At 39.6% G+C, this 6,995-nt stretch overlaps 1 non-coding gene across 1 annotated transcript; it reads left to right on the top strand.

Annotated features, from left to right (window-relative positions):
• Positions 1 to 1,195: 1,195 nt before the first annotated feature.
• Positions 1,196 to 1,302, top strand: LOC130942781 (small nucleolar RNA R71). The gene has a single exon (XR_009071332.1). It is a non-coding gene; the product is annotated as a small nucleolar RNA R71 (small nucleolar RNA).
• Positions 1,303 to 6,995: the final 5,693 nt, after the last annotated feature.

Below are 6,995 nucleotides of genomic sequence, written 5' to 3'. Positions count from 1 at the left end.
TATACCTGATCCTAGGTCACATAGAGCCTTCTCTAAGGTCGTGGTGCCTATGGTACAGGATATTAAGAATTTATTAGGATCCTGTTTCTTTTGAGGTAGAGTTTGCTGAACCCATGTATCTAGTTCACTAATGAGCAAGGGAGGTTCACCTTTTCAAGTCTCATTACCAAACAACTTGGCATTCAGCTTCATGATGGCTCCTAGATATTGAGCAACTTGCTCTTCAGTTACATTTTCATCCTCTTTAGAGGAAAAATAGTTCTCAAAGCTCATGGATGGTAAAAGGAGATTCAATGGAATATCTATGGTCTCTAGGTGAGCCTCAGATTCCTTAGGTTCCTCAGTTTGGAACTCTTTTTTGTTCAGAGGACATCCCAGGAGGTCTTCCTCACTGGGATTCACGTCCTTCTCTTCCTCTTTGGATTCGGCCATTGTGATTATGTCAATGGCCTTGCACTCTCTTTTTGGATTCTCTTCTGTATTGCTTGGGAGGGTACTAGGAGGGGTTTCAGTGATTTTCTTACTCAGCTGGCCCACTTGTGCCTCCAAATTTCTAATGGAGGACCTTGTTTCACTCATGAAACTTAAAGTGGCCTTAGATAGATCAGAGACTATGTTTGCTAAGCTAGAGGGGCTCTACTCAGAATTCTCTGTCTGTTATTGAGAAAATGATGGAAAAGGCTTGCTATTGCTAAGCCTGTTTCTTCCACCATTATGAAAGCCTTGTTGGGGCCTTTGTTGATCCTTCAATGAGAAATTTGGATGGTTTCTCCATGAGAAATTATAGGTGTTCCCATAGGGTTCACCCATGTAATTCACCTCTGCCATTGCAGGATTCTCAGGATTATAAGCTTCTTCTTCAGAAGATGCCTCTTTAGTACTGTTGGATGCATTTTTCCATCCATTCAGACTCTGAGAGATCATGTTGACTTGCTGAGTCAACATTTTGTTCTAAGCCAATATGGCATTCAGAGCATCAATTTCAAGAACTCTCCTCTTCTGAGGCATCCCATTACTCATAGGATTCCTCTCAGAGGTGTACATGAATTGGTTATTTGCAACCATGTCAATGAGTTCTTGAGCTTCTGCAGGCGTTTTCTTTAGGTGAATGGATCCACTTGCAGAATGGTCCAACGACATCTTAGACAATTTAGATAGACCATCATAGAATATATCCAAGATGGTCCATTCTGAAAGCATGTCAGAAGGACACTTTTTGGTCAGTTGCTTGTATCTCTCCCAAGCTTCATAGAAGGATTCACCTTCTTTCTGTTTGAAGGTTTGAACATCCACTCTAATCTTACTCAGCTTTTGAGGAGGAACGAACTTGGCCAAGAAGGCCGTGACCAGCTTATCCCAATAGTTCAGGCTATCTTTAGGTTGAGAGTCCAACCATACTCTAGCTCTGTCTCTTACAGCAAAAGGGAAAAGCATAAGCCTGTAGACATCGGGATCAACCCCATTGGTCTTAACAGTATCACAGATTTGCAAGAATTCAGTTAAGAACTGAAAAGGATCTTCTGATGGAAGTCCATAAAACTTGCAATTCTGTTGCATCAGAGAAACTAATTGAGGCTTTAGCTCAAAGTTGTTTGCTCCAATGGCATGGATTGAGATGCTTCTTCCATGTAAGTTGGAATTTGGTGCAGTAAAGTCACCAAGCATCTTCCTTGCATTGTTGTTGTTGGGTTCGGCTGCCATATCCTTTTCCTGTTCGAAAATTTCAGTTAGGTCCTCTTCAGAGTACTATGCTTTAGCTGCTCTTAGCTTCCTCTTCAAGGTCCTTTTAGGTTCAGGATCAGCTTCAACAAGAATACTTTTTTCCTTGTTCCTGCTCATATGAAAGAGAAGAAAACAAAGAGAGAAGAGGAATCCTCTATATCACAGTATAGAGATTCCTTTATGTGAGTAGAAAAAGAGGAGAATAGAGGAAGGAGGAGAAAAATTCGAACACAAAAGGGAAAGAGAGGGTTCGAATTTTTAGATGAAGAGAAGTGTTAGTAAATGAATAAATAAATAGAAAGAGATGAGAGGGAGAGAATTTCGAAAATAGTTTTTGAAAAATAGTTAGTGATTTTCGAAAATTAAGAGAAGAAAAATAATTAAAATTAAAATTTGAAACAATTAGTTAATTAAAAGAATTTTGAAAAAGAGGAAGGAATTTTCGAAAATTAGATAGAGAAAAGTAGTTAGGTGGTTTTGAAAAAGATAAGAAACAAATAAAAAGTCAATTAGTTAGTTGAAAAAGATTTGAAAATCAATTTTGAAAAGATTTTGAAATTGATTTTGAAAAAGATGAATGCATGCAAGAACACTATGAATGTCAAGATGAACACCAATAACACTTTGAAGATCAAGATGAACATTAAGACTTATTTTTGAAAATTTTCAAGAAAAGAAAAATATGCAAGACACCAAACTTAGAAATTTTCAATGCTTAGACACTATGAATGCAAAAATGCATATGAAAAACAACAAAAGACTCCAAACAAGAAAATATGAAGATCAAACAAGAAGACTTACCAAGAACAACTTGAATATCATGAAAAACACATGCATGAATTTTCGAAAAATGCACAAGTTTTTAAAACATGCAATTGACACCAAACTTAAAAATTGACACTAGACTCAAACAAGAAACACAAAATATTTTTGGTTTTATGATTTTATGATTTTTTTTTAGAAAAACGAAAACACAATAAAAAAATTTTATAAAGATTTTTGAAAACTTTTTGAAAAGAAAATTACCTAATCTAAGTAACAAGATGAACCGTCAGTTGTCCAAACTCGAACAATCCCCGGCAACGGCGCCAAAAACTTGGTGCGCATAAATTGTGATCATCAACAATGGCGCCAATAGACTTGGAGCTCTCAAACGTGAATCACACTTTGTCACAACTTCGCACAACTAACCAGCAAGTGCACTGGGTCGTCCAAGTAATACCTTACGTGAGTAAGGGTCGATCCCACAGAGATTGTTGGTATGAAGCAAGCTATGGTCATCTTGTAAATCTCAGTCAGGCAGATTCAAATGGTTATAATGGTTTTTGAATATAAAGATAAATAAAGCATAAAGTAAAGATAGAGATACTTATGTAAATCATTGGTGGGAATTTTAGACAAGTGTATGGAGATGCTGTGTTCCTTCTGAATCTCTGCTTTCCTACTGCTTTCATCCAATCATTCTTACTCCTTTCCATGGCAAGCTGTATGTAGGGCGTCACCGTTGTCAATGGCTACTTTCCATCCTCTCAGTGAAAATGGTCCAAATGCTTTGTCACAGCACGGCTAATCACCTATCGGTTCTCGGTCATGCAGGAATAGAATCCAGTGATTCTTTTGCGTCTGTCACTACGCCCAACAATCGCGAGTTTGAAGCTCGTCACAGTCATTCAATCCCTGAATCCTACTCGGAATACCACAGACAAGGTTTAGACTTTCCGGATTCTCAAGAATGCTGCCAATGGATTCTAGCTTATACCACGAAGATTCTGATTAAGGAATCCAAGAGATACACGCTCTAGCTCTCGCTTGTAGAACGGAAGTGGTTGTCAGGCACGCGTTCATAAGGACGGATGATGATGAGTGTCACGGATCATCACATCCATCAGGTTGAAGTGCAGCGAATATCTTAGAATAAGAATAAGCTTGAATTGAATAGAAGAACAATAGTAATTGCATTAATTCTCGAGGTACAGCAGAGCTCCACACCTTAATCTATTGTGTGTAGAAACTCCACCGTTGAAAATACATAAGTGATGGTTCAGGCATGGCCACGAGGCTAGCCCCCAAAGTCTAAGAACTAACAATAATCGAAGATTAATTCCCAGATGTCTAATACAATAGTAAAAAGTCCTATTTATACTAGACTAGCTACTAGGGTTTACAGAAATAAATTTTAGTACAGAAATCCTCTTCCGGGGCCCACTTTGGTGTGTGCTTGGGCTGAGCTTGAGCTTTACACGTGCAGAGGCTTCTTTTGGGGTTAAACTCCAAGTTGTAACGTGTTTTTGGCGTTTAACTCTGATTTGTGACGTGTTTCTGGCGTTTTACTCCAGAATGCAGCATGGAATTGGCGTTGAACACCAGTTTGCATCATCTAAACTCGAATAAAGTATGGAGTATTATATAATGCGAGAAAGCCCTGGATGTCTACTTTCCAACGCAGTTGAGAGCGTGCCATTTGGAGTTCTATAGCTCCAGAAAATCTATTTCGAGTGCAGGAAGGTCAGAATCCAACAGCATCAGCAGGCCTTTGTCAGCTCCTATCAGATTTTTGCTTAGGTCCCTCAATTTCAGTCAGAAAATACCTAAAATCACATAAATACACACAAACTCATAGTAAAGTCTAGAAATGTGAATTTTGCATAAAAACTAATAAAAACATTCCTAAAATTAGCTAGATCATACTAAAAACTACCTAAAAACAATGCCAAAAAGCGTATAAATTAACCGCTCATTAGTAGCTACAGCATACAAGTGAGAAAATAGTAGAAGCAAATGGCATATCAGTTAGTGCAAAAAGTGCAATAATAGGGGAGAATGGGTCATGAAAAATAGTATAAGTCATGTCAATGCAAAAGGAGTGCAAGTATCATAAAAGTTTAGCATTGACTTATAAATAATATCGTCCAACAATATAAAATAAGTCACTAAGCACCAAAATAATGCAAGAAAAGATGCAACAGTTGAATAAGAACATTTAACACCAATGATAAAATAGGAAACTAGAAAACAAGATATGAACAAAATTAAAATGCAATGAAGGAGAATATGCAAATGCAATATGTAAAAGAGAATAAGGATGAGAAGGAAGAAATAAAGAAGAAGAAAGTAAGAAAGGAGGAAGAAAGAAGTAGGAAGGATAGAAGAAAGGAGAAGGGAATGAAAAATGGGGTGCGACGCGCGCATGGGCATCACGTGTACGTATGGGTGGTCTGAAAGCGAAAGGACGCGCACTCGTCATGGACGCGCACGCATCATGGACGCGTACGCGTGGGTGATTTTGTGCCTCTAACACTGTTCCAGTGCGAGGGCAGCACAACTCTCGGGTCAGCACGCTTATTATGCCAATTTCCCTACCCACGCGTACGCGTGAGGTGGCTTGTGCGCCACGCACCCCTCCCACGCGTCTCTCGTGCAACTCTCTGGTCAGTTGTATAGACACGTACGACGTGTTCGCGTCGTGGACGCTTGAGCGTCGATCCCTTATATATATATATATATATATATATATATATATATATATATATATATATATATATATATATATATATATATATATATGAAGAATGCAAAATGCAGAATGCAGATGTAGATGATTATGCAGAAATTATGAATGAATACTGTGAAAAACAAAATAAAATAAAACTAGGAATGAAAAGGGACGATTATACCATGGTGGGTTGTCTTCCACCTAGCACTTTTAGTTAAAGTCCTTAAGTTGGATATTCGGGGAGCTCCTTGTCATGGTGGCTTGTGCTTAAACTCGTCCAGGAATCTCCACCAATGTTTATACTTGCAGTAGCCTCTGGGGTCCCAAACTGGGCACAAAGAGCCTTCAAGCAAGTTAAAGGAAGTGACAAGGCCCCAAAATTGTTGATTATTGGAATGAATTCCAGGGTCCCAAACCCTGCTTTTGCACCCATCTTCATGGTGATCATCATTGTTCCAACCGGGTGGCAAGCGATCTGAATTCTCACTGAAGCGTCCAAACAACTTCCTAGACCTAGTCAATTGAGCTCTACATCAACCCTTGCACTTCAATTTGGAGCATGCAACCATATCGAACCTTGCCTGACAACTCCTACCACTAACCATCTCCCTCTTACTCTTAAGGCCACAAAGAGCTCTAAGTTGACCATCCGTCTCAAGCAAACCATATTTAAGTGGGAAAGTAAAGATGAAGGATAAGGATTTTACCCACTTGAATGTTGTATTGGATGGTAATGGGTTTGGGAGAGGTGTTTCCACTGGGCTTACAAGCTCCACTCCCTTGTGCCCTTCTTTGGATTCATCCACCTTTTTGCAAGCCCTTTCAACTGCAACCGCTTCCTCTTGGTAGCTTTCTTCCAATTCAATCTCTTCTTTATTCCTTACCAAGGGCATGTGAGAGGGTTCAATTGTAGATAAGGATTCATCAACAGGAAGACTTGCTCCATGATCATCTTCACCAAGGGAACTTATTTCTTGATATATTCCGTCAAATTCTTCATATGGAACATGTCTTGGAGGTTGTGCACTATCCTCCTCAACATCAATTTTAATCTTCTTGGGGGAATATTCCACAGCTCCAGATTTTCATGGGGGTTCAGCATCTCCTAAGTCTTCAACCACATCTTCCTCTTCAACTATTGCGGCTTCTTCCACTTGTTCCAATACAAAGTCATGCTCCTTGCGGTCCACCAGGATATCTAGTGTCTCCTTCATGATACGTCTCTCATTCGATTCTCCACATGAGGGCATGGGGGCTCCTTGGTGTCCAGACATCGGGAGTCTAGTCGAATTATCGCTTGCCCCAGCTGTTGAATGGTTGCATGAAGTCGATCCACTGTCTCCTTGAAACGATCCTTTGATTCCTGTTCCGCTTGGATTGCATGATTAAGATCATATGGCTCTTGGGTAGATGGATATAGACATGGTGTATATGGAGGTGGTAGTTCTTGGGAGTAATTGGGTTAAAATTGGAGTGGTTCTAAATATGGTTCATATGGCTCATAAGGTGGTTGGTATGGTGGATATGGGTTAGGATCATATGAGGGTGTTTGGTGGTAAGGGGCTTGTGAGTATGGTGGTTCAAAGCTATGTTGAGAGGGAAGTTCATAGGCATATGGTGGTGCTTGTTGGTAACTACAATAGGGTCTACCATATCTGTCGTCTTGGTATGCACCCTAGAATGGCTCTTGACTATAGTAATTTGATGGAGGTTGGTTATAGTGCATTGGAGGGGGTTGTTGCCAAGAAGGTTAATCAAATCCTTGTGTCTCCTCCCATCT

This window comes from Arachis stenosperma, chromosome 7, assembly GCF_014773155.1.
Source record: "Arachis stenosperma cultivar V10309 chromosome 7, arast.V10309.gnm1.PFL2, whole genome shotgun sequence".
NCBI classification, from domain to species: domain Eukaryota; kingdom Viridiplantae; phylum Streptophyta; class Magnoliopsida; order Fabales; family Fabaceae; genus Arachis; species Arachis stenosperma.
Note: the sequence above shows the minus strand (reverse complement) of the source record. Positions and strands in the feature narration are given on the sequence as shown.